This window comes from Globicephala melas, chromosome 16 (assembly GCF_963455315.2).
Source record: "Globicephala melas chromosome 16, mGloMel1.2, whole genome shotgun sequence".
In the NCBI taxonomy this organism is placed as follows: domain Eukaryota; kingdom Metazoa; phylum Chordata; class Mammalia; order Artiodactyla; family Delphinidae; genus Globicephala; species Globicephala melas.
The window spans coordinates 13,142,564-13,169,914 of NC_083329.1; the positions used below are offsets into that span (position 1 = coordinate 13,142,564).

The window sequence follows — 27,351 nt, forward strand, 5'->3', positions numbered from 1 at the left end:
AGGGGCCTCTGCCGGAAAGGAGGATCCAGCTAGGCCCAGCGCCCCAGTGAAGGCAGCATGCTGAGAGGGAAAGGCAGGTTGTCGCATTGAGCCCCGAACAGAGAACATCACACCTGGAGCGTTTTCAGCTCAGCCCAGATTTTCCCTACACCCACCTCAGCACGGGAAACGAAAAGAGAAACAGCTAAGAAAGTATCAAGTTTATTAAAACGGCTCAGTTCCTATCTGTCTCAGGCTCTCCAGCTCTGACTTTCCCGCTATTTTTAGTTGTTCCAGAATTCTCCACCCAGACATTCCCCATACCCCCTGAAGAGTGAGCATGTTTCCTGCCTCGGCAGCCATTGCCAACCCCACTCAGCTTCCTGTTCAACCCCAAGGCCCAGTTTCTGGTGGGAGTCTGAGGGACTCCAAGTGTCACAGCCCCCTCTTCTCCCTGGGGCTAGATTCCACAAAGAACCACCCAGAACTTGGTGTTATTCTCCTCTTGAAGAAAAGAAAGCCTAAATCATTTCTTTGGCTGGGTTTTTCACTATGACTGGTTTTCATTAGCTTTTCAAGTGGAAAATAAATTCCCCCCCAGTGGAAAGTTGCCACTTGTGTGCAGAGAGTCATTGTTTGTTTAATATTTTTTATGGTGAATGACCCAAGCCCCAGTCTGCTGGAGCTCTGGCCAGGGCCCTGAGGAGTGTGCTTCAGAAACCTTCCTGGCGGGCACTGTTTGTGGAGCTGGTGGCGGTTTGCCTCTTGTTAAAACGTGAGGGTTGGGCTTCCCTGATGGTGTAGTGGTTAAGAATCTGCCTGCCAATGCAGGGGACACAGGTTCAATCCCTGGTCCGGGAAGATCCCACATGCCGTGGAGCAACTAAGCCTGTGCGCCACAACTACTGAGCCTGCGCTCTAGAGCCCACGAACCACAACTACTGAGCCCACGTGCCACAACTACTGAAGCCCGCGGGCCTAGAGCGCATGCTCCACAACAAGAGAAGCCAATGCAATGAGAAGCCCACGCACCACAACGAAGAGTAGCCTCCACTTACTGCCACTAGAGAAAGCCCGTGTGCAGCAACGAAGACCCAACACAGCCAAAAATAAATAAATTAAATTAAAAAATTTAAAAAAAAAACTTGAGGGTTGAGGAAACCTGGGGAACTTGAGCAATCTGCTCTCCACTGCCCAGCCCCGTCTGCAGAGCCTGGACCCCCTCTCAGCCTTTTCCTTCCAGTTCAAGTCCTGGTTCACCTGGCAGAGAAGCTTCTTAAAGCCACTTCTGCCTCCTAGCCTTCCTCACCCTGGAGCTGATAAGGGGGGAAAGAGAAAACTGAATCAGGAAAGAAATCCAGCTGATAGAACTCCAGGTCATGCTGCTTTGTGGAACCAGAGGGGGCCTCCCTGGGCAGAATTCTCCCTCTAAGGGGCCAACTCTGCAGGGGCTGAGACCAAGAGGGGTCTGGGTGCCCAAGCTAGTCCCAAGGTATTGAGTAGCAGGTTAAGACAGGTGAGAAGAGGAGAGACAGGCAAGAATTAGAGACGGGAAGTAGAGACTGAGTAAGTGGGGATAGAGGAAATGGAGAGATAGGTAGAGCAGAGAGACAGGAAGTGGAGAGACAGGAAGAAGAGACTTGGCCAGTGGCAGGAGAAATGGCCAGCAGGGGCCCATGTTACTCAGGATTCCTTTGCCAGCTGTATTCCCCATGCAAGAGGATGAGGAAAATTTAAGTCTCTACTGGGAAAATTCAAGCCTGGAGATCATTTAAGCTTTCCTGGGACTCTGCCAGCCATCTCCAGGGTTTTGTCAAATTTTCCACATACTCCCCTTTGCATGTGGAAACGCAGCCTGCATCTTAGAAACCCCATCCTCAACACTGGCTTTTTTCAGCTCTCGGTTATTCAGGAGGGTTTGTGGATGAAGATGCGCGGGGTAAGAGGTTTTATAGGGACTGGCTGGAGCTATGCCCCTCTGCCCCACCTCCACCCATCTTCGCACATACACACACTCAGCAATCAGTCATGCAGGAGGCACTGGTTGGGGGGGACGCTTAGAGGATCAGGTATTGGGTTGTCCTGCTTTATCCCCCAGGGAAATACCAGGTATCCACAGAACCCCAGGACACGTCCCCCACTGCCTGGAATGACAGCACCTCCTCAGAGTAATTCAGGATTTTTTTCTACTTCATTGTGCAAATATAGAACCAAATCACACAATATAAAAAGTATTATATAGGTATATATATATATATATATTTTTTTTTAAGTTCATAGTCTTTCCCTCTCTCCTTTTAATCCTACCTTTCTGAGGATTACTATTTTGATGTGTACATTTATTTTTTTTAATGCTTATAAAAACACACTGACCTACTGGCTTTTTTCCCCCAGAGAAAATGGTGACACGTAGTATTACTAAACTTGCTTTGTTAAACATGTTTAGCAATATGTCCCAGGTATTGTTCCAGGTCATGAGATACGGATCTGAGTCGTTCTTTTTTAACAGCTCTGTTGCATCCCATTGTGTGGATATACCATTGTCTTCTTAGTCCTTTCAGGCCATCATAACAAAAGTATCACAGACTGGGTGGCTTATAAACCACAGAAATTTATTCCTTACAGTTCTGGAGACTGGGAGGTTCAAGACCAAGGCGCTGGCAGGTTCAGGGACTGGTGAGGGCCTGCTTCCTGTTTCATAGATGACCTTCTCACTGTGTCCTCATGTGGTAGACGGGATGAGGGAGCTCTACGGGGTCTCTTTTATAAGAGCACCAGTCCCATTCATGAGGGCTCCGCCCTCATGCCCTAATCACCTCCCAAAAGCCCTAGCTCCAGTTATCATCATGCTGAGGGTTAGTTTTCAACATATGAATTTGAGGACACAAACATTCAGTTTATGGTAATCATGATTTTAATAACCAGTCTTCTGTGATGGGCATTCAGGTTATTTCCAGGTTGGGTTATGTGGTGGTTGTTGTTTGGGAGTTTTGTTTTTATTTTGCGATTATTATAAACAACCCTGTAATAATTACTATGCATCTCTCGTGACATACTGGGGTTTTGCTGCTATAGGGCAGAGTCCTGGAGTGGGATGCTGAGTCAGAGGAAACGTGTGTTTGCGTTGTACCAGGCACTGCCTGATAGCTTCTCAGGAAGATCTTGCAATTCACACTCCTTCAGAATAATCTTCAACTCCAAAACCAGAGGGTGATAATTTCTCAGGGAAAGCCTTTTTAAAAAATTTCATGTCACTTTTAGGTATGGATAAGATGTGAAATTACTTTATAAACTCTGAAGTGTTTACGGATCAGATATCAGCTGGTGATGACTTACTCCTTAAATTCTAAGTATTAATGCTTCCAATCCCCATTCTCCAGATTTTCCCAAGTCAATGTCCTGCCAAGTTTTTTGGAAATTCTCTGAGAGAAGGGGGGAGGAGTTTGCAGTTGTAGGGTCGCCTCTGATTCCTCACCCTGGGCAGCCCTGAAATCATTCTGTTAGTAATACCACACATACTGTTGTGTCCCATGCCACATTTATCCAGATTAAGCCCTTTTCTATAACGCACACACGTGCGCTCACACACACACGCACACACCCCTCATACACAGCTATTCATGTGTGTACAGAGTACTGAAACTTTAGGGGAACTGAAAGGATTTACATCTTAAGATACATATAACTTAAAATTCACAGTTCAATGTACCTGTTGCTAAAAATTCCCCCAGGTGTTTCTGCAATAGGGTTCTGATCTTTGGATTTTTATTTGGTATTTCCCTTCCTTTCTCCCCATATTTCTGTCCTCTCTCAAAAGAACAACTCCAAAGATAGAATAAATCCTCCCTCACCCCGTTTTTTTTTTCCAGGCCACGCAGCTTGAGGGATCTTAGTTCCCCACCAGGGATCAACCCTGTGCCCCCTGCAGTGGAAGCGCAGAGTCCTAACCACTGGACCACCAGGGAAGTCCCTTCCCTTTTCTTAGACACTGAAATTCAGTTCATCCCAGCCTCTGCTCCAGGATTTTGCGACCCTGGACAGAAGGGCCTTTCGTATAATGGGATCCACCCTCCTTAGAAAGGCGCATGGGTTGTAAGTAGCAAAAAGTTTTCTCTCCTTTCCATACCAAAAGGTTCATTCTTTTAATCCATTCTCCACCCAGAGCAGAGTGTTCTTTAAAAAATGTAAATCAGATTACATTACAGCCCGGTGCATCCCTGCTGGCTTCCCAAGGCCATTAGAATAGAAGCCAAACCCCTTTCCTGGGCACACACCTGCACCCTTTCCTGCATCCTTTTCCCGGGCACGTACCCATTTCTGCTCTCAGATCTCCAAATGTGTTTTAGGTTCTGTTGTGTCCCCTCCCTGCCCTCTCCCTGCTTACAATGTACATAGGAGCTCAGACAGGGAGGAGGAGCCCACCCCAGGCCTCTTGCTCCTCTTTGTAACCCCCACTACCCAGCCTTCATTGGGACTCGCTGGATCTCTTCTCCTGGGGGCGGGGGGGAACTGGCTTGGGGTGATCACCCAGGATCTTCCAGATCTTTTGTTCCAGAGTTGGACCTTGGCTTTCAAAACTCAAAAGCCAAAATTTGAACTCTTGTTCTCTTCACTGTGCTACAATGATCCTCTCTTGAGGTGATGGTCCAACTGCCCTAGATTGGGGAGGGGCACGGCATGACAGGAAGAAGCCGGAGCGAACACTTTAGTGAATGCATCAGCTTGTGTTTGTCTTTGTCTCTTGGCAAAGACACCCTAGCAAGACGGCCAGCTTCTTTCTGTGAATACTTTGATAAGCTCTTGGATGGAGAGGTGGGCAGACACCCCAAGGGGCAACTCGAGGGACAGAGGGTGGTTTCTGTCCAGCTAACCACCTGGCTTACGTCGAGAGGGGGGTGAGTGCTGACAGTGGACCCAGGAGCGCTCAGGCTTGTGAGGAAGTTTTGAGAGACTGTACATTAATAGTAAGCGGAAACGTGAAGCAGAGAAGAGAAATAGCATCTGATTCCACTTAGATGACATACCTAGAGTAGTCAATTCATAGCGACAGAAAGTAGCGTGGTGGTTACCAGGGGTTGGGGGGAGGGGAAAATGGGGAGCTATTGTTTAATGGGTGGAGGTTTTCAGTTTGAGATGATGAAAAATTCTGGAGGTGGAAAGTGGTGAAGGTTGCACAATGATATGAGTGTACTTAATGCCACTAAACTGTACACTTAAAAGTGATTAAAATGTTAAATTTTCCGTTATGTGTATTTTATCACAATTAGAACAATTTTTTAAATTGCATAATATTTATAGAGTTCATGGGAAAAATGGAGTTGGGACAGAACACTCAAAAATTTTGTCAATTACACATTTTAAAAAATATGTAGGAACCTAATAAAACAGTAGCACCGTTTTACAAGTGTTAAATGGTTAAAAAAACACATAAATACGACAATAAACATGGTACTTCACCGTGAAGGAAAAAAAACAAGAAAGATACAGAACAGAGATTCTCAAACTTTTTGGTCTCAAGACCCCTTTACACTCTTAAAGCGTTTTGAAGAACCCCAAAGAGCTTGTGCTTATGTGATTGATATCTATCGATATTTTCCATATTCAAAATTAAAGCTGAGAGATGTGTAGCAAACGGAACACAGAAGCACACAGTCCATCAGGGTGATGACATCATCACATGTCACGCAGGCTCCGGGAAGCCCCACCACACATTCACGAAAGGAGGAAAGGGAAAAAGGCAAATAACAGCATAATATTCTCTTATGAGAATAGTTTTGACCTTCTGGGTCTTAAAAGGGTTCAGGGAACTCCCAAACATTCCCAGAACACACTTTGAGAGTGGCTAGTCTATTCTAGAACTAAGGCAAGGTCTCTAGAGAGGCCTGTAGAGAGGATGGGAAAGGGGGAGGAGAGGGTATCGCAATGGGAAGTCAAGTACAGTCGGGAAAGACCCCACTAGGAGGGGCTCCAGAAAGGCCGATGGACGCAGGGAGACTTGCAGAGAGACACAGCTGTGTCCACCTGACCCCGTATAGCGGTCCCTGCAGTTTAGCAAGTGGGCCCAAGGCTGCCCACACGCAGCTGCTCCCCGGGAGTACAACTTCCGGCCCTTCCCCAGGGCCCCCAGCGACGACGCTCTCCAGGTTATTCCCGATTTGACACAGGAAGGAGCAGTTGTTTGAAAGCAGTTTTCTGCCGGCCAAGCGAGGGATGGCCAAGCCCTGCCCTGTGATGCTCCCGCAGATCCAACGTGAGTGGCAGCCAGTTTAATAAGGCTTATTTAAAAACAAAAACAAATCAGCTTATTCTCAGTGTGAAATGAGTTGTGTTCGGCCTTAATCCCCTGTGGTCAGTCAGCGCTCTGCGGCTATGCCAGCTGTCCCAGTCCCCGCAGACCGCCTTAGTGAAGGTTACGTCCCCTTTCCAGTGACGAGGAGCAGAAATCCAGTAATGCATTCAGTGCAGTGAAAACTTAATCCCAAATATCATTTTTACTCATCTGAAGAAAGTTAACCCGCTGAAGATTCAATTCAACAAACACTGCCTCTGAATTGAGGTCATCCGTTTACTTAATTGTAACGTTGCTGCTTCTTGCATGAGATCTGATCAACACCCAGGTCAAGGCTCTGTGATGGGTTTTATTCATCACGTTTTCTGCTTCCCTCTGAAGCCAGGATGGAGTGGGGATTGGCAATGTGCTCGCGCTGATGCCAAGTGGAGCTCCCAAAACATGCAGGCATTTATGGGTCAGGAGGGGGTCACAGGCACAGGGGTGTCAGATGACACTCCCCTTGGGAGGGCTAGGAAACTGCAGGAGCCTCTTCAGCAGGGGGTTCCTGGGCCACATGGGAGAAATGGGGGAAGGGCTCTGGAACCTGAAAGGAAGGCCCCTGCACTTCCAGAGTAGGGCACTGTGGTGGTCAGGGTTCTCCAGAAAATAGAACTGCTAAGGTGTACATATACATAGGAAAAGATTTATTCTACAAAATTGGCTCACACAGTCATTGAGGCTGACAAGTCCCAAGATCTGCAGGGTGTGTCGGCCAGCTGGAGATCCAGGAGAGCCAGTGGTGTAGCTCCAGGCTGAGTCTGAAGGCCTGAGAACCAGGAGAACCAGTGCTATAAGTTCCATTCCAAGAGCTGGCAGGCCAAGGGCCAGGAAGAGCCAATGCTTCAGTTCCAGTTGGAAGCAGGAAAAAGCCAACATCCTGGTCAGAAAGCAGTCAGACAAGGAGAATTCTACCTTACTCAGAGGATGGTCAACCTTTTTGTTCTATTCAGGCCTTCAGCTGATTGGATGTGACCCACCCACAGTAGGGAGGGCAATCTGCTTTCCTTAGGCCACTGATTTAAATGTTAATCTCATCCAGAAACAGCCTCACAGAAACACCCATCATAATGTATGACCAAATATCTGGGTACCCTGGGGCCCAGGCAAGTTGACACATAAAATTACTCATCACAGGGCTTCCCTGGTGGCGCAGTGGTTGAGAGTCCGCCTGCCGATGCAGGGGACGCAGGTTCGTGCCCCAGTCTGGGAAGATCCCACATGCCACGGAACGGCTGCTCAGCCTGCGCGTCCGGAGCCTGTGCTCCACAACGGGAGAGGCCACAACAGTGAGAGGCCCGCGTACTGCAAAAAAAAAAAAAATTACTCATCACAGACACCCAAAGAGAAAGGGAGACAAAGATTATCTCCAAATCAGGAGGGAAAGGGTGGTGCTCATTTAGGAGCAAGAGAAAGCGCAAAAACTGGCTGTTCCAGGTCAGGCTGATGGTTGTGGCTGGGCTGGGGGCTCCCCCTTGTGAGTTCTTCCGGTCCTGCAGTGGTGGGGAGCATACCACGGACGTAGGCTAACTTGGAAGGGCCTATAGGGCCTGGACCGTTAGAAACCAGGCTTTTGGGCAGTAATCACCCTCCCAACTCTGGGGCCAAGGAGGACCTGCCCCCAGCTTCTGGGCCTTTCAAGACAAGGCGACATCTTAGACCAGGGTGTTTCCCCTCCTAACTGCATTTCTACAGATTTATTAATTAAGGCTGAATCTCTAACAACCAACAGTGAGAGGAAAGGGCCTTCACCAAGGAGAAAAGAAGGAATAAGAATTCAGAGAACCTGCCCGGGACCCTTGCAACACCTGGCAAGTACATCATCTTATTGAGCAATGAAGAAGGCCATGGTGGCCCACCTGTAATTAATCACAATTAATTATGATATAATCAACATAAGGGAGTGCCTATGATAAACCTGACCCTGTGTCTTACGGTCTTAACTCCTTTAATCCATTAATGACATTAACTGGAACAACCCCAGAAGGTGGGAACCATTATCCTTCCCATTTTATAGAGGAAGAAAGTGAGGCACATAGACAGGCACTGACATGGGGTCATACAGCTACTGAGGGATAGAGCTGGGATCTGAACCCACACTGTCCTTCCGGAATTAACCACTACACTATGCCACCTCCTCGCACGAGTGGGTTCCCCATGTGGGGTCCCTAGGGTTTGGGTCATGCCCTGGGCACCCGGGAAACTGAATGGAGAAACAGCTGGGCCCAGGCCTGAGGGCACAGCTGAGTGGAGTGAAAAGCAGGCTTGCTGGGGGTGAAGAAAGAGCCGACCGGCTTCCAACCTGGATCCTTCTGTCTCCTGTCTTCCTCTTGCCATGGCCACATGCAGCCCCTGGAAGAGGATTACCAGAAAGTTAGGAAAGAAACAGACAGCCACCTGTTAAACGGAAAAACCAAAGGCCCCAAATGGCGTCACCTGTGCTAAAACCCATGCTAACTGACCTAGATTTCATACCTGACCTAACTGTAGTTTTGACCTTCCCCAGGAGTGTAGTGGTAATCGGCCAGTCTGGAATTTTCTGGTCAGCACCAGTGAAGTACTCTATCACAGGGCCCTGTCCATCCCCCCACCAAGGGATGAAGAGGTAACCTGCGTGATAGACCCTCATCCCCACCCCCCACCCCCTGAAAGAAGGTGATCTGGTCTGAAACAATCCCTTTCTTTTGCTGATAGCTTCTGTGTGCCGCCCTCCTCCTGCCTATAAAAACCTTCCAGTTCATACAACCCCTCTGAGCACCCTTCTACTCACTAGGTGGGATGCTGCTGCATTCTTGAATCATTGAATAAAGCCAATTAGATCTTCAGATTTACTCATTTAAATTTCGTTTTTTAACACACTTAAAGCAATGCTAAGGGGGAGGTGGCAGCCCCAAGTACAGCAGTATGGGCACCACTGCCTGCAGCGAGGGCTGACGTTCTGGAACAGGGAAGGCAAGAGGCTGTTCCCTGACTGAGGGCCCTTTAGCCTCCTGTGCCCACTCCAGGCTCCCCTGTTACATCTGTAAACCCCGTGGTGACAGCGACTCTGTCTTCTCTCAACACTCAGCAGACAATCTACCAACCCAGTGGCCCCTCTGCTCTAAACTGCTGTGACAACGCTTCCCAAGCCAGCCTTGTGCCTCTCTTTATCCCTGAGGAAAACAGCTAAGTCTGCCCTTCGAGTCCAGAACAAGCTCTGAATTTTAATTCTGGATTTAATTCTATGTGGGTTGAGCCAGGAGCCATTCGGAGACGGATTAGCAACCCTGACACTCAGCCTCTTGTCTTTGGGAAAAGGGACATGAATCAGCACCCACTAAGCCCACCGCCTGTGGAAGTCTCCCTGCGACTCAGATAGTGCCTTTGGGAATGACCCCTCTGGGCCAGTTCACCATCTTTTCGGGATCACTCTGCCTACCCCAAAGCAGGATTCAGCAACATGACGGGGAGGCAGCCAGAGGGGAAGGACACAGCAGAAATAGGAGGTATAATACCAATGGCCACGGATTCGTGGGGTGGGAGGTTTTCCTCCTCATGGCCCTTGATAGACACCAACACACACCAAAACTAGGAGAATAAAAGGGAGTCTGCGGAATTGGGGCTTGTATCAGTCAGGGTCCTTCAGAAAAACAGAACCAGCAAGAGATATGCATGTATAGTCTGAAGGGGTCTGAGAACGAAGAGAGTTGATGGTGTACATTCCATTATGAAAGCCAGCAGACTAAAGACCCAAGAAGAGCTCCTGCTTCAGTTCATGTCCAAACACAGGAAAAGACTGATGTCCCAGCTCAACAGTCAAGCAGGAGGAATTCTCTCTTACTTGCAGAAGAGTCAACCTCTTTGTTCTATTCAGGCCTTTGACTATTTAGATGAGGCCAACCCACAGCAGGAGGGCAATCTGCTTTATACCATCTATGGATTCAGATATTAATCTCATCCAAAACCACCCTCAGAGACGCACCTAAAATAATGTTTGACCAAATGTCTGGGCATCCTGTGCAGAATATGTACAGCCTGGGCCATATGTAAATCCAAAACAGACTGTACCCTTCTGTCTCCAACTTAACAAAATTATTTATGCTGACATTTCATCTTAGGAATAAACATTGTAGCACAAATCATTTATTCAATCCCTCTAATAATTATCAACTCATCTGTGGAGTGATTTTTCATTTGTTCTGGCTGCCACTCTCCGGGAGGTCCCTATCTGAGCCACGGTTCACTATCAGGACTGCATCAAATCCTTCCAAGGTTGTCCCCATCAGATTGATGGTCACTGGGTCCCTGGCACCTGGTGTTCTGTTACAGCTAGTGAAGCATGGCCTTGTGCCCACACACCATGGCTAGGAACACACACCTACCCTGTGGCCTGGAGGCAAAGAGCCTCTGCGACAGCGGCTGCCTGCCTTGCCACCGGCTCTGTTGTGCCCACCAACGCTGGCTGCTCTGGAGCGGTGGGCAGGCATGGCGCTCACCCCTGCTGCCCCCATCCAGTTGGTGCCAGCAGGGGCTGCCAGCGTCCTCTCCAGCATCTGGCCACCTGGTAACCTCTGGGCTACCTGAGCCAATGTCATTTGATGGTTTAGAGTCTCATGAACTCATACTTTTTACCATCGTATGAGAGGATTTCAATATTTTCATCACCATGAGGACTTACCAGTGTGTCCTCAGCAAATAACAACCCTGAGTCAGAAGGACCTCGGGGACATGAGGAAGGGGATGGAGATAGAGGGGGACGAATGACGAGGCCTTTCCCTATTGGCTAGACAGGAACAGTTCAGGCAGGCAGCCCAGGATTCTAGGATCGAGACCCCCAGTGTCACTGTGGAGATGGAGAATGGGAAGCTAGAAAGAGAAGCTAGAAGTACAGGTCTGCTTTGAACATCTCAACTCTGCACACTTAACCACTCAATGGTAAGAATTAAGGGTGGGGTGCTGGGCATATATTACTGTGTACCATGCACCCATACCATGCCAGGCCCCATAGAAGGCATGCCCCAAATAGTTTTCTTTACGTTTCTCAAAAAAAAAAAATCTCTTTAAAGAACATATTATTGGGCTTCCCAACATATTATTGGGCGCAGTGGTTAAGAATCCACCTGCCAATGCAGGGGACATGGGTTCGAGCCCTGGTTCGGGAAGATCACACATGCCACAGAGCAACTAAGCCCGTGCGCCACAACTACTGAGCCTGCGCTCTAGAGCTCGCGAGCCACAACTACTGAAGCCCGCGCATCTAGAGCCCGTGTTCCGCAATAAGAGAAGCCACCGCAGTGAGAAGCCCGCACACCGAAATGAAGAGTAGCCCCCGCTCGCCACAGCTAGAGAAAGTCTGTGCACAGCAACAAAGACCCAATGCAACCAAAAATAAATAATAAATAAATTTTTAAAAATCATATTAAAAACTATCAATGAGATTTAAAAAAAAAGAACATATTATTATCTCGTATTTCACATGAGGAGAGTAAAGCTCAGGGAGTTTGGATTTATTCATTCATCCCACAGATGAACATACTGTGCCAAGCACTAGGTAAGAACTGACCCAATAGACATGGGCCCTGCCTTCACGGAGCTTGCAGTCTGGTGAGCAAGACCCACATTAAAGAAATGAGCCCACAAATAAATATACAATTATATTATACATCACCATAAAATGCAGTTAAAAAAGAAAAAGGCCAAGGGTGCCATGAGAGTGAATGGCATGGGGACCTAATATAGACGGACCACTCAGGGAGAACTTCCATCTGCAGGAGCCCACAGTGACTCAGCCAGTGAGCGGCAGAACCAGGATTCTAACCCACAGCGTGGCTCTTCCCACTGGCTTCCCCATCACAAAGCCAATGGGAATGGAGGGGCGGACCAATCTCCCCTTATATTTAGTCTATACATCTTGGATGTATCTTAGGCTGCTGAGGCCCAAGGTTCTCACTTCTACATTCCCACCATCTATCCTACCTCCCTCCCTCAGTGTATGGGGTTAGGATAAGTCACACATGGGAGGCTGGTGATGGGACACTTTAAAAAAATGTTGAACAGTAGCAAGATGTCTTGAGGCCCATTCCTGACTTTGCTACTTGCCAAGGATGAGACTGAGACACTTTGGTTTACCTAAACTCTAAGGGGTCATGCAATGATCATGGTTACCTTTTACTAAGCACCTACCACATGTCAGGAGCTGAATAGCGGCTCTGAATGAGCATTGTCATCTGTGGTTGCCTGAATTACCAACCCTGATTCTTCAGTCCTCCCTGCACCCATGCCCTTGCCATGGGCCAATTGTGGGCAGATTGTGTTTCCTGATCCCTGTCTCTGGGCTCAGTCACGTGATTTATTTTAGACAATGGGATGTTAATAGATAAGATGCAAGCAAGGACTTGAAATATGCTTGAGCAGTCTTGTTCTTGTGTCTCTGCCATTGCTGTGAGAAGAGATTCCCCAGGCAGCTATTGCCACTTCAGCCTGGGCCCACAGTGAGGTTCATGGAGGAGACTGGAGTCATCCAGACATGCAGCTTGAACCAGAGCTGCCCAGCCTAGCCCAGCTACAACAGCTGGTCCCAGCCAACCCTTAGAAACGTTAGAAATAAATAGTTTATTGTTGGATGTCACTGAGATGTGGTAGTTGTTACACAGCAGTAGCTAGCTGATACGGTATTTCAACCTCATAACAACTCTGTGAAGTAAGTATTTTCTCTACTGTTTTACAGATGGATACACTAGAATTGAGGTTTGTACATTGGCCTATGTCATAAAATTAGCATGTGGCAGAGTTAGGATTTAAATCTAGGACCTTCTGGGGCTAAAGCCCAAAATGTAGGTGTTGGTGCTGCTTCAGTAAGACATTTGCATTAATACTGATCCTGTGATGATATAAATTTGGACATGATGTAATTGACAGCTGGCCCCTAGAACCTGGAGCTGCCCAGCTGCACAAGCTTATCCCAGTTGTTTTATAAACTTATCAATGATGCCACCCTATTTCATGCATGTAAAATTTTTATCCTCATTTAGTAGCATTACAGCAGGGTTTGTTCTATTATAATTCTCTAGAGATCAAGAGGAATTTTTAGAATAAAACTTCAGTGTCTGGGAAAGGGAAAAAGAGAAATGAAGGAGATGGGTTGTGTTTAAGAAGATAAAAATCCCAGCGAAGGAAAGAAGGAAACAAATGATTACTGTTATTCATTCCAAGCAGCTGGAGTGGAGCTGCCATTCCAACCAGATCAGGGAGGAGGCTCTTGTGGTTATAATCAGGCAAGTGACAATGGTGACTTGATGGAGGATGAAAGGGTTAAGTGAGCACCTGAAGAATGAAAGCACATGATGTGACCAAGTGCCCTAAAGCCACACTGTGAAGGAACTGGGCAAGTAAACCCACTTAATCGCAATGACATCCTCCAAGCCACAGAGCCCAACTCTGGCTCAGAGCCAGTTTCCAGTTAACGGGGCACCTCACCTCTTCTCCAGTCTGAGAAGCGGCCCCCAAATGAGCTGGAGGAAGGGTCCCCAGCAGGGACCTTGTCCTCACCTCAGGAGGGCAGCTGTGCAGTCAGGGCACCTCACTCTTCCCACGGGCGCACCCACCCGGGCCCGAGGTGCGTCCCCACTCCATCTGGGAGGACTGCAGACCTGCGTGGAGGCCAGAGAGATTCTGGAGAGGCTTCTGGTTTTCACAGAGGCCAAACTGGGGGTGGGGAGTAGGGGGTAGGGAACATCGTGTAGGAATCCAGGGTTGAGCTGCTTTGGGTCAGAGATTGGTCTTCCATCTTCAGTGTGTGAACTGAAAGCCAGGAGGGGGGTCGATCTGTCAGCCAAAGGGTGCACCAAACCTCCACTCTTCACGCCTTCGGGCTCAGCTCTCAAGGAAGGCCTGCGGACAGGGATCAGAAGTCCTTGGCCTGTGTCGGGCTATCCCTGGAGGCAGCAGGCATCTGCTTCCTACTCCCTTAAAACTCAGTAGTGGAAACTTGGGGAAAATAAAGGACAACCATGTGGGTCACTGAAATCTACCACCACTACAGCCTTGCTGCCTCCAGCGTCCCCAGACTTGGCTCCAGAGGCCAGTTCTGCCGGGGGGTGGGGGAGTACACCTTTCCCTGCTTAAGCATCTGGGTCATGACTTTGCTAAGTGTTTGTGTCTGAGCGGACTGACTTAGGCAGTGACTAAGCTTGGAAGTCATAAAACGTGGTACTAAACCTGTCAGTGAGGCTGTCATCTGGGCCAGGATGCAGACCCTGGGTGTTGTTTGCAGCGAGGAAAGTCCTCTTGCTTCCAGCCTCTCCAAGTGCCCTAGGCCATCCCTGTCTGATGTGCTCTGAAATCCAGAGGCTCTCCAGGTGCTTTCTGATGGGCCAGGAGGTCCAGCTGGGATCCACCTCGGGTGCAGAGCAGGACTGAGCCATGGCAGAAAGATGGGCCAAGATCAGTGGGACCAGTTGACCTACGCCGGGTCATCCTCTGAAGCCCTTTCTAAACGTATTGGCATTTCTCTAATGATTAATGATGTTGAGCATTCTTTCATGTGTTTGTTGGCAGTCTGTATATCTGCTTTGGAGAAATGTCTATTTAGGTCTTCTGCCCATTTTTGGATTGGGTTGTTTGTTTTTTAGTTATTGAGCTGCATGAACTGCTTATAAATTTTGGAGATTAATCCTTTGTCAGTTGCTTCATTTGCAAATATTTTCTCCCATTCTGAGGGTTGTATTTTGGTCTTGTTTATGGTTTCCTTTGCTGTGCAAAAGCTTTGAAGTTTCATTAGATCCTGGTAAGACAGGAATAAGGACACAGACCTACTAGAGAATGGACCCAAGGATATGGGGAGAGGGAAGGGTAAGCTGTGACAAAGTGAGAGAAAGGCATGGACATATATACACTACCAAACGTAAGGTAGATAGCTAGTGGGAAGCACCTGCCTAGCACAGGGAGATCAGCTCCGTGCTTTGTGACCGCCTGGAGGGGTGGGATAGGGAGGGTGGGAGGGAGGGAGACGCAAGAGGGAAGAGATATGGGAACATATGTATATGTATAACTGATTCACTTTGTTATAAAGCAGAAACTAACACGCCATTGTAAAGCAATTATACCCCAATAAAGATGTAAAATAAATAAATAAATAAATGTATTGGCAGAGGCTGCTGGTGTTTGACAGGGGGGCTGCCTCCCTGGGGGTTTCCAGCTCAGCTCCTTGCAACAGCGTCTGCTTCCTGTGGATGGTTTCACACACAGTGGCTGTGAAACCTGCGGTCTGAAGAGCCTGACCTCAGCTCAGCTCAGCTCAGCCGCGTGACTTAGGCAGGAAGCATCCTCTCTCTAAGCCTCAATTTTTTTCAGCTATAAGATGGGAACAACAGTATCACCTCTCCTGCCTGCCCCACAGGCATTGGGAAAGGCTCAAGAGTAATGATATATTCAGAGGATTTGAAAAAGGGCACAGTGCCATATAACAATGAAGAATAACAAGTCTTGAGTTCAACCCAGCAGACCTTTACCAAGTGCCACCGTTGTGCCAGACGATGTCTGGGCACCAGAGATGCAGAGCTGAGGGAAAGAGATACAGTTCCTGCCCCCGTGGGCTCAGCACTCTGCTGGATGCTTGGAGGAGACAAAAATGTATCCTAATAGTAGCACTAACAATTTTAATAACAGCTCATTCACTGAACGCTTTTATGGCTCAGGCTTGAGCTAAATACTTCACATAACTGTAAATCCTCGAACAACTAGGCAAGGAAGACATTGTTATGTCCATTTTGCAGATGAGGAAATTGAGGTTCAGTAGAGTGTAGTCATTTGTCCAAGCGCACTCAGCTAAGAAGTGACTTCAAAATCTCTCCTTACCAGACGTGCATCTCCTCTCCTGGACTTAGCCAGCATGCACGTGTTTTATATAGTTTCCTCTTACAACCATTAAAACAGAACTAAAGAGCTTCGTGCTTTATTATATTAGTGTATAAAGGGATGTGTGTGTAGGGTCTATATAGAGCGCCGGTCTGGAAGCATCTCACCTGTCCTCCTACTTAGGTTGGACCCATCTCCCAGCAGGTGAGCAGCCTCTCTGTCCAGTTGGCCCACGAGTGGTGGTCCCATCGTACCCTGGCCCAACCTTCTGCTTATTGAAAAACAAGCAGACTGGGGACTTCCCTGGCAGTCCAGTGGTTAAGACTCCGCGCTTCCAATGAAGGGGGCACAGGTCCGATCCCTGGTCGGGGAACTAAGATCCCGTATGCTGCACAGCGCAGCCAAAAAGAAAACAAACGAACACCAGGCAGACTGGCCCGATCGAGGCCTCCTTTTCCTGCTGTGGAACCTCGGGCGAGTTCTTGCACTGAGCTAGTGTCCTCTGTGAGACGGAGAGAAGAGTGACACCTGTTTTGAGGGGATTTTGTGGAGACGACAGAGAAGATGCCACTACAAAGCGTGTGGATCCCAGAAAGGCATCACTGCCTGCTCGTCCCCTTCCCCTGCCCTCCTTCCTGCCTTCTCTCCTCCATGTCTGTTCCCAGGCCCTCAAGGTAGAGGGCCAGCAGGCCAGGCTCCTGCTCTGGAAGCTTCTCTCACTTCTTAGAGGGCTCGGCCCAGCAGAGGCTGGTGGTTTTTCCTTGTTAGAGTTAGAGGATTGTGGTGACTGGTCTGGGCACCCGGCAAGGTGGGGAGACTGTCCTGCAACACAGCATGTCTTAGATGTGGCTCTGAACAGATGTGTGGGCCAAACACCATTCCTTCAGCTGGCAAGCGCTTGAGGGGCTGCAGCTGGCCTGCAGGCTCAGGGAACATGGAGATAAACCCTCCCTCAGGGACTCTCCAAGGCCAGAGGGGACATGTGCTCACATCCATGCTATAAAGGGCTGCAAATGTTTCCATGAAGTCTTCATGGAGAGCTGCTGGGACCCATAGGTGAGGGTAGGGATTCCTGCAGGGAGGGGAGAGCTCAGGACTGGCTTCCTGGATGGGCTCCCCCATTGTAAGAATTGAAGAATGACTCAGAGGAAGCAGGGCTGAAGGAGAAGTCAAAGCAATGGCGTGGAGGCATTTGGGGAGCCACAGGGGATTCCGTGTGGCAGAGCAGAGGGGAGACCCCAGGGGAAGCAGAGGGGCACGCAGAAGGGTACCAGCTGGGGAGGCAGGGGGAGGGGGAAGATCCAGGAGGACTTGTGGGTGTGTTCTGGGCCAGGGGGAGCCCGGGATTCAGGGACACGGATGACCAGATTCACCCCTCATGCAGCATGGACTCAGGGGAGACTAGAGACCTTGAAGCTTGAGGGTCCCAGTTAGGACAGTTCTGACCTGGAAGGTCACTGTGTTCAGCTTCCTGTTTCCATTTCACTTGTTCCGGGATAAGAACTGGCTTATCAAGGAGTAGGGTCCAATTAATATTCTTCCCAGTACTTCATGAGAACCTTAAAGGAACACACACACCTGAGGGTGGCATCCCATGCTGCCTCTTTTCTCAGGACAGAATGGCTTCCCCAGGCGCAGACTTGGGCCTGTCACTGAGCACACCTCCAAGGCAACTCAACTGTCCTCACCATGTTAATGTTCAGAGTTGATTCTTTTCAGCCCCATGAGCCAACTTGAAGGCAAGCATTTTCCATCTTCCCAAATCACTGTGACCCAAAAGAAAATAAGAAAGCTAATATTTAAGCTTCTGCCTCCTGGAGAAATTGAAAACTTGACCACTTTTTCTTTGTTTCTGCTACATCTAGTTCAGTTGTTCTTAGGCTTGAGAGTGAATAGGAACTCACTTGCGGTGTCCGTTAAAATGCCAGTCCTCGGGTCCCACCTTGAGATACTCTAGTTCCACAGGGCTGGAGTGGAGCCCGGGAATCTGCAGTTTAAGTTGCCCTGGTGGTCAGAGACCACACGGAGAAAACTGAAGTTTGGCCTCCCCGTTACTCACAAAAGCTTTGAGCTGATGCAGCCTCCGCTACCCCGGCCCCGCCATTGTCTCCTTTCCTTGTATGACCTCAGCTCCGGATTGCATAACGGAAGGCATCTGATGAGTCAGGAAAGAAGAAATTTCCTAGCTGTGTGGTAACTCTGCCAGAATCCTGGCCTCCACATGCAGGGAGACGTCGGGGCGGGGGGTGGTGGGGAGGCAGATGTTGGAGGTTGCCTCCCAGCAGCCACCGCCCCCCGCCCCCATCCACCCTTCCATGTTCTTTCTTGCTAAATAGAACCCCAGTCCTGTTCCGGAATCAGGTGACATGTGTTTCATGGCAGGCTGGTCCCCAGCCCCAGCCCCAGGGAGGAATCTTGATTGGTCTAAATGAGAGGTTTTCAATCCTGGCTGTACCTTCAAGCATCAGGGGAAATTTTAAAGATAGCCACGAATGTATCCCATCTGAGATCAGTTAAAGCAGAGTCTCTAGGACTGGGATTTTGGCATAGATACATTTTTTGTTTTGTTTTGTAATTCTGCAGGTGATTCTAGTGTACAGCCATGGTTCAGAACCAAACCAATCATAATAGTAATTCCATTCTCCTTGCCAATGGTTGACTTAAGAATGAACGCATGGCATGTTTATGGCGTAAAAGGAGATATAAATGGAAGGATCCATATTCTTCAAAAGGGGCATGAGGAAAAGTTATGTCTTCTTCTGGCGTTTGGACATTGTGTGAGAGTGATGGCAGCCATCTTGCGGCCATGAGGGACAAGCTTGCAAAGGTCACTGTGCTGATGATGGCTGAGCAAAACCATGGCAGGAACCTGGGTCTTGCATTTGCTATTGAAGCCTTGCATTCAATATTGAACTGCTAAGTTAACCAACCCTGGAGCCACCTTATCTCTGGACTTCTGGTTATGTGAGATAGTAAATGTCTTCCTTATTAGTTAAATCACTGGTTAGGTCTTTTTTTTTTTTTTTTGGTTGCTTTGTTTTGTTGCTGATTCACCAGCAAAAAGCATCTTAGATGACACAAGACAGAAAATTCTATCAAGGCTGCCTGTTGGTTCCAATTGCCCTTCTAATGATGCCCTTCTTATCTTTCTGTAATGAATAACCACACCTCCCTTCCACAGCACCTCAACTGAATCTGGCTCCCTTAGGACTCCAGAGAGGCAGAACACCATACTGACTAAGCCCATGGGTTCTGGCACTGAAGTCCGCCTGCCTGATTCAGATATGCTCTCCACTACTGACTAGCTGTGTGATTTCTGGTAGTTATTTAAGCCCTCTGAGCCTCAGTTCAGTCATCTGTAACTTAGGGATAACTTTTACCTATTTCCCAAATTCAGGGATTTAACATGTGGATTTCATGAGCTAATCCACACGAAAGGCCATTTCACAACATTCTAGGTGCCTCCTACTCAGTATTGGGTTAGACATAGGGAGTCTGAGTTTACTAGAACAGTCCCAACTTTTCAGTAAAGGCAATTCAGTAGTAAAACTAAATGCCTTTCTATGACTGTAATTGTAAAAGTCAAGAAAAGCCCTTCGCCAAGCTCTGTCTCAATTCCTGTTTCAAGCAATGAGGTCTCCATGGCTTTTTCAGGGAACGGAGTGAGCATAGTTTTTATATCCTCTGACAAAGCAGAGGTGAGCTGAGGTGTTCCATCGTACTTTTACTGGGCACAGCACAGACATGCGTGTCACCACAAGCTGTTCTTGCCGCTGCAGCCGTAAACCCTCAGAGGCTGAGGATGCCAGTTTCCTGACACATGATTCATCGGGCTCGGGATATCCCACAAAGATGCTGGTCTATCTGTGTGTTTCTGTAATGTCTACTGCCATGCACTCAGGAGCACTTGAAAGAGAATCACAAAGGTGGGAGAAAGCAGCCTCCTGGGTTCTGGGGCCTCTCCCGGTGAGGTGTGGCCAAAGGGCTGAAGGCCAATCAAGACAAGAAGTAGGTCTACCTCTTCTGGAATGTTCTGATCCCAGGGGTGAGCCTGGGTTACAAGTTCAAGGAGTTCTTAAGCCTAGCCCCTCAACAGCAGGGGCCCTTTCCCCACCACTGCAGCCCACAGTATCTGTGGGCAGTGTCCAGGCAAAGGACACCAGTGGCTAAAGACATCTCCCTGGTCTCCCTGGGGTTCCAGCCTTCAACCTGGCTTTGCCAGCAGTCACATGCTTGCTCTGCTGTTCAGCGTGGCTAGCTCCGAAGGGTAGGATTGGATCAGAGGAGGAAACTATGTCCACATTTTACTTTAATCACATCTGGTTGAATTTGTTGCAATGAAAATGTGGGGTTTTAAGTACACTTGTTTTTACTCCCTTAAAATGACAGTGGAGATTGGTGGAGAGCAGAGGGATGGAGCCGGTGGATGGGGTCAAGAGACCTTTCCATGACTTGTCTGCAATGAGGGCTTCCTGGTGACCCAACCCAGACAGGGTCTGGGCAGCATGGGGGAGGGAGTGTGGCCCAGCCCTTGCCTTCTTCTTCTTCCCTTCTTGCTTCCAAACACGGGTTTGGTACCCACAGACCGCTTCAGGTCTTGCTCATTCTGTCCATGAGGCTTATTCAGAGGCTGCAGTCAAACCCTAACATCAAAGACGATCTGGACACGGAGCCAGGGTGAAGCCCCAAACTGCCACCATTTGATTATTTTTCCATGTGTCTCATGGTTTTGCTTTGACACTATTTCTACCAGTACCTTTTTTTTTAAAGATTTAATATGTGATACTTAGATATACCCAAAAAGTTTAAAATATAATTACCACCTTTATGCCCACCACCCAGTTTAAGAAACTAACTTTCTACCAATAGAGTTGAAGCTGATCACACTCTCTCCTCCCGCTCCTCAAAATAACCTGAATTTGGCACCCATCCTATGTATCAGTTGGGATTAAGTTTAGCTACAAATCACAGAAAACCCAAAACAGTTGCTCAAGCAAGATAGAAGTTTATTCACTTTCATAAAAAGAGATCTGAAGGAAAGCAGTTCAGGGCTGCTGTGGGAGCTCCATGATACTCAAGGACCAGCTGTCCTGTGTGCCGCCATCTACAGTACAGTTTCTACCTCCTGGACTAAGATAGCTGCAAAGATCCAGCCATTTCATCTACTTTCAAGCCAGCAAGAAGGAGAAGGGAAGGAAAGAAGGTGACTTCTTGAAAACTGCATGCTATGGTTACGTCATATCCCACTGCCCAGAACTGAGTCACAAGGCTGCGCCCAGTTGCAAGAGAAGGTGGAAGATGTAGCTTTATTCCACCTGGCTCTGTGCCCAGTTAAAAATCAGGAGCTGCCTTCTAAGGCAGAAATGGAGAGTGAGGTTGGGAGACACCTAGTGGTCTCTGCCACATCACAGTCTTTTTTTTTTTTCCATAATTGAGATTTTTATTGGTTGTTTTGAGGATCAGTACACAGACATTTCAATTTGTACACAATTCTTAACATACGTACCAAAAATCTAAAAAAATCATGTACTTGTGATTCTTTTCTGAACAGTTATTCCAGTGACTTTCCAGCTTAAAATTTGGAGGCAAATTTTCCTTGAGAGGAAATCAAGTAGCAATATCTTCAAATATTGATATGCTGTTACATCGTAAGTCCCCCTAATTCACAATTTAATATCGTATACACTACATACTCAAATTGTCAGTCACAGCACATTAACAAAGTTACTAGAAGAACTGGATTACCACGACCAAAGATGTTAGAGTGCACAAAATTCACAGGTGTGTGATATTAATCAGACTTGGCTTTTTTCTCTCCTGCTTCATCAGAGGCTGGGCTCTCCTCGTTTTTAGTTTCTCCATTTTCTGCAGGGAAGTCTTCTTTAGTCTCTTGGTTAGCCACTTCGGCCTGTTTTCCTTTTGCTCCCCTTCTTCCTTTTGTTTGCATTTTTTTGTCTGAAGATTTATCCTTTCCTGCCACCTCATTTGGTTCAGTTTCCACTTTCGTAGGAGCCGGTTTAGCTGACAACCTCACCGATCTCCTCTTGGGCTCCTCCTTCGCCGCCCCCTCGGTGGAGGTGACCTTCCTCTTGGGCATCGTGGTGGCGGGACCGGCGCGTGCCAGGTGCCTGCAGGCCGAGATGCGCCAAGAGGCTTCGTGATGTTGGGCTGCCTGACCGCTGCCACTCCTCCCGCCGCCGCCGCCGCCGCCGCCGCCCGAGCTGCTGAGACCCGCCCACATCACAGTCTTAGCCAGAATGCCAATTTAGGACCTTTTTCTTTTTTTTAAAGAACATTTCTAAGTATTTAGTTTAATTCAAGTATGCAAATAATAAAGCTCAATGAATTTTCACAGATGGATCAAGATATAGAATGTTACCAAAAGCCCAGAAAGCCCTCCTTAAAACAAAAAAAGAATTCAATTAGAAAATAAAATCCCGGGCTTCCCTGGTGGCGCAGTGGTTGAGAGTCCGCCTGCCGATGCAGGGGACACAGGTTCATGCCCCGGTCCGGGAAGATCCCACATGCCGCGGAGCGGCTGGGCCCGTGAGCCATGGCCGCTGAGCCTCCGCGTCCGGAGCCTGTGCTCTGCAACGGGAGAGGCCACGACGGTGAGAGGCCCGCATACCACAAAAAAAAAGAAAGAAAGAAAAGAAAATCCCAGGTTAGTAGCTAGCTTATTCCGTGTTGGCTCACAAGAATTTATTTTGCATTACTCCGTGGTCTTAACAAGAGTGTATTCCCACTTTCTCTTCGGTAAGTCTTTCTCCTGATGGACAAACTGAAGTTGAACTTCCCTTAAGAGAAATGCTGACTGACAAGGGATATGTCCATGGATTTGATACAGATGACTTTTACCGTGCAACTATGATGTGCCAGCGGCTATGCTGAGTGAAGATGCCACTTTTGATGCCATCCCCACTCCTGGATCTGCCACTGCCTGGGGTGTGTGACGTCACCTGAAACTGAAGTCACTAGAGCCAGCTCTGCCTTAGGCTTCTCATCTGCAGAATGGGGATAATATTATTGTGATGATTCAAAGAGAAAAATGTTGCCCACGTGGTCTATAAATATGAAACTCAACTTAAAGACGTTGCCCATTCCTCTCGGGAGACCAAGTTTCTGAGTTCTACTTGCACCATTATCGCCCCAGCAAACGGCTCCGTTTCTGATGGTGCCTCGTGGCTCTCATGAAGGCGGGAGCCAGCCACCTCCCGTCACAGAGCTGACGACAAACCGAGCACTGAAGAAGCATCTGCTTGACAGAGCCAAGGGCTTGCTATTTTCTCCTTTTTTAACTGGATCTGAGCTGTGACCCCTTTGCCTCATGCTACTGCAGCCCTCCCCTAGGTTTCTGGAACTCTCGGGCTGTCTACATGCTTGACCTTTGTGTCGCCTTCTTCCCTCCCACCCTTTCATATTGTGCCAGCCCATACAGACTTAGCTTTTTTAATCTTGCTTCCTAAATCATTTCTGTAAGTCGAGTCCCTGAAAATGTTTCCCCTGAACTGCCTCCAAACCGTATCTAAAACACTTATCTTCTGGTAAATGCATCATAGCCGATTCAGTCTGCCACCGCTGCTGTCATTACCAGGAGAAAGACGATACGGAAACCGCAGAGGAGCGGAAAAGGCAGGCCCTGGCACTCTGTAGGTTGCCATGTGTTTCCCTTTTTTAAAGATGCTGAAACAGCATTGAAAAGCCTTGCATGTAATTTACATTTTGGTCTTTACCGTAGCGGTATAACCTGGTGGTTAAGGGTTTGGACTCTAGCATGAGTGCTTGGGTTAACGTCCTGGCTTCATCACTTGTTTGCTGTGTGGACCTTGGCCAAGTCACTTAACTTCTCAGAGCCTCCACTTCCTCAGCTATAAAATGGGAATGGTGAGTGTTTACCTTACTGGGCAGTTATGGGAATTCAGTGAGATAATGCGCTCACAGTTCCCCACGTGGTGCTTGCTACTTAATAAGTGCTCACTAAGTGTTAGCGGTTGTTGGTTTTTCCTGTGGCCTACTTAATAGCCATCCTCTTGTCATTATTAGCAAAACCCTGGTTTTATGCTGGATGCCAATACACCTTGGTTTAAAAACAACGATGCTAATGTTTTCTGGCTTCCCTTGCACTCAGAAGTAGTCATGTGACTCAGTTCTTTCCAAGGTGACTTCAGCTGGAATCCTCAGTAATGTACCCAGGAAAGCTTTTTCAAGGGAGCAAACTGAATTTGGCATGTGCCTGTCTGCCCTTCTCCCCTTCCTCCTTTTTCTTGTTTCGAATGTGAGTGTGATGTCTGGAGCTTCAGCAGCCATGTTGTGACCATGGGCCAGATTTGAGAATGGCAGCCATATGCTCAGCATGATGGAACAGAAGAATAAAATGAGGCTGGGCCTCTTCTCCCAGATGATGTTGTGGAGCTGCCATACTAGCCCTGGAGTGCCGTCCTTCAGATTTCTTGTTACCAAATAAACGAATGAATGAATAACCCCCACCCCCCAATCTGCTTAAACCTTTATTTGTCAGGTTTCTATTACTAGCAACCATGCACAACTCCTACCTGCTACAAGCATTAGGCTTCTTCTGATTAGGAACAACTCCAATTAAAGCTGGATGGGAGCCTGAAGTGGTTTTTAGTGTGCCACAGAAGCTGGGAAGTTCCATGGAGCTCCCCTCTCAAACTGGCGATTGGGAGTGGGGGCAGATGGGACCATGCTGCCTCTTCCTACCCCATCTCTTTTTCCCAACTTCGTCTTAACGTGTTGCACGGGGAGAGGTGGCCCAGTTAGCTTTTGTTTAAAGAACAGATTCCAGGGCAAAAAAAGTAAAAAGTTTGGAAATCAATGTACCTTTTCCAACCCCCTCATTTTAGAGACGAGTGATCCGAGGCCCCACAAGTGAGGTCACTTGCCCAGTGAAGCTCAGCCAGGCAGAGCCAAGAGGAGAACCCCAAGTTTTCTGCTCCTTACGGGTGCCCTGCCAAGTGCTGGAACCGCCACAAAAAAAAAAAGCAGCTCCAAAGAGTTTACAACCCGCCGAGCCCTGGTCAGCTGCCCACTCTGGGGGAACGGACAGGCCTCTCCAGTTAGGACTAATGAGGGCTGGGAACGCCCTTCAAGGCTCTGGGCTGCCAGTCTGCCCTCCCGCTGAGAAAAAGTTGGACCTGTTTCCTCTTCTTTCTAAGTAATTCATTAATTGTTTGTTTATTTTTTTAAAACACACACACACACACACACACACTAGATGCAAAGGAGGTGAATGGATGGTGTGAAATCCTCAGTACATGGGGTTCTTTGTCCCTGTTCCTGCAGTTCTGCTTTTCAAAATGCTGGCTTAATCAATTCAAGATCAATGGCTGCTAAGTTGCAGCTGTAAACACCGCCTCATTCAAGGTCAATTAGAGAGCAACCCAATGTTCTATGGCAGGAAGTTAACTATGGGAGGGCCTTATTCACAGAGCCTTCAGATACTGTTTAGACGCCCTGTCCTTGCAGAGCTGCCCTGTTTGGGCACACTTGGTCTACTCAGTAGAAAATGAATTGCCATTTGGGTGGAATAACCAGATGTAATAACAATTCAAAATATCTCATTCTAGGATTTTAACTAGAAACTCTTTTCCTCATCCCTCCATTCCATCCACCCATCCATCCATCTATCCAATAAGTATTTATTGAGCACCTACTCATGTGTCTGGCACTGGTCCCAGAGAAAACAGGCAAGGTCCTCACTTGGAGCTTATCTGGGGGGAGTGGAGAGAGACTGAAAACCAGCACATAAACAAGCAAAGACCAGAGCCTTTGCAAGCCGCCCAGAGGAGGCCACAGGGCACCTCATCCGGGACAGCCAGGACAGTGTAGCCCCACCCCCAGCCCAGCCCCCTGATTTAAAGCTGTGGTTAACTATCTTATAACTATCATATCATCGTGTAGCTCTCTCATAAGTAATCTTATCAGGTGTTTACTGATTATCCAGCGCTCAGTGTTAAGTGCTTAACACTGGATTCTTCAGCTTAACTCTTTTAGGAAACAGGCTTTCTTCCCTCCTGCTGCCCCCAGGCAACCAGTGGGAGAGAGGGACCCCCAGAGCTCTCAGGGAGACCCGGATATCAGGGTGACCTCAGCAGCGTTTCCCTTTGTGAGCAATGGGCAAGACCTGGGGCTCCTTAAGGACTCTTCTTTATAACCTACAAAGCTTTCAGAACATCTGTGTGAGCCAAAAGAAAGAAATCAGCATACGTAATCTTTCATAAATTCATTAGGCAACTATTTGAAAAGGCAGTGGAGGGGAACCAGAATAGATGCTACACTCAGAATTAGAGACCCAAGTTCAAATCTTCCTTCCACCACCCCTCCCTGCTTTGGCAAGCCCTTAATTTACTGAGGCTCACTTTCCTAACCTATCAACCAGTGGTAACACTATCCTACTCATGGAACTGTTATGAGGATTTATTTTTAAGTGATGCTGAGCACATTTCTGGCATAGAGGGGGGCCTTCCTAGATGGTGGCCGAGTCTGCCTTGAGGCAGGGAGTCTCACTAAGAGATCAGGAGGGTGGCTTGAGCCAGAGGCACTGAGGGTCTGACCTAAAGAGGGAGCCTTGGGGATGAGAACAATGGCTGGGAAAGATGTTGAAGTACTAAGGTCAGTGGGCCTTAGCCACTACCTAGGTAGGAGTGGGGGACAGTGATTCAGGAGGACAAGGGACTGGGAGAAGCTTGGGAGACTTACTGGGGGTGGTGCCATTGACAAAGACTGGGGACACCAGAGATGCTCAGTTTGGGGGTGCCAGTGGGCCACCAGGTAGACCTCCGTAGGCACCTGGCCGCTGGGGACTGTGGAGTTATCCACATGGTAGTAGTCATGGCAGCAGTGGTTGGGGAGCTCTTGAAGGAAACATCCACTGTTTTCCACTGTCCAGCACATGCACACACACCCCTTTGAAGAACTTCTCCCCCTCCACTCCCATTAGGGGCGTCTGGCAGGACCGCCGAACCCTGCCCCACAAAGTACAAAGGTAGACAACAGGCCTAACCCCACTTGATCCCAGCACACAACTCCCTTGGCCCCACGATTGCTCCAGTGGTGAGCTTATGACCCAACACAGTGTTCAGAGCCCTTCCTCAGGATTTTTAAGTTGGAGTTGGAGGAGAAGGGCTTGGTCTTTGAGTCCCAGAGTGGGAAGGAATTGAGAGCTGCCAGGTACCATCCTCTGTGGTATG

General features: G+C 48.2%; 1 protein-coding gene and 1 pseudogene across 2 annotated transcripts in view; one reads left to right on the forward strand and one right to left on the reverse strand.

Moving 5' to 3' along the window:
- Window positions 1-27,351, forward strand: part of PDZD8 (PDZ domain containing 8) — a 193,814-nt gene that overhangs the window by 18,161 nt on the left and 148,302 nt on the right. The gene's annotated exons all lie outside the window — the stretch shown is intronic.
- On the reverse strand, window positions 21,933-22,238 carry LOC115843387 (non-histone chromosomal protein HMG-14 pseudogene; annotated as a pseudogene).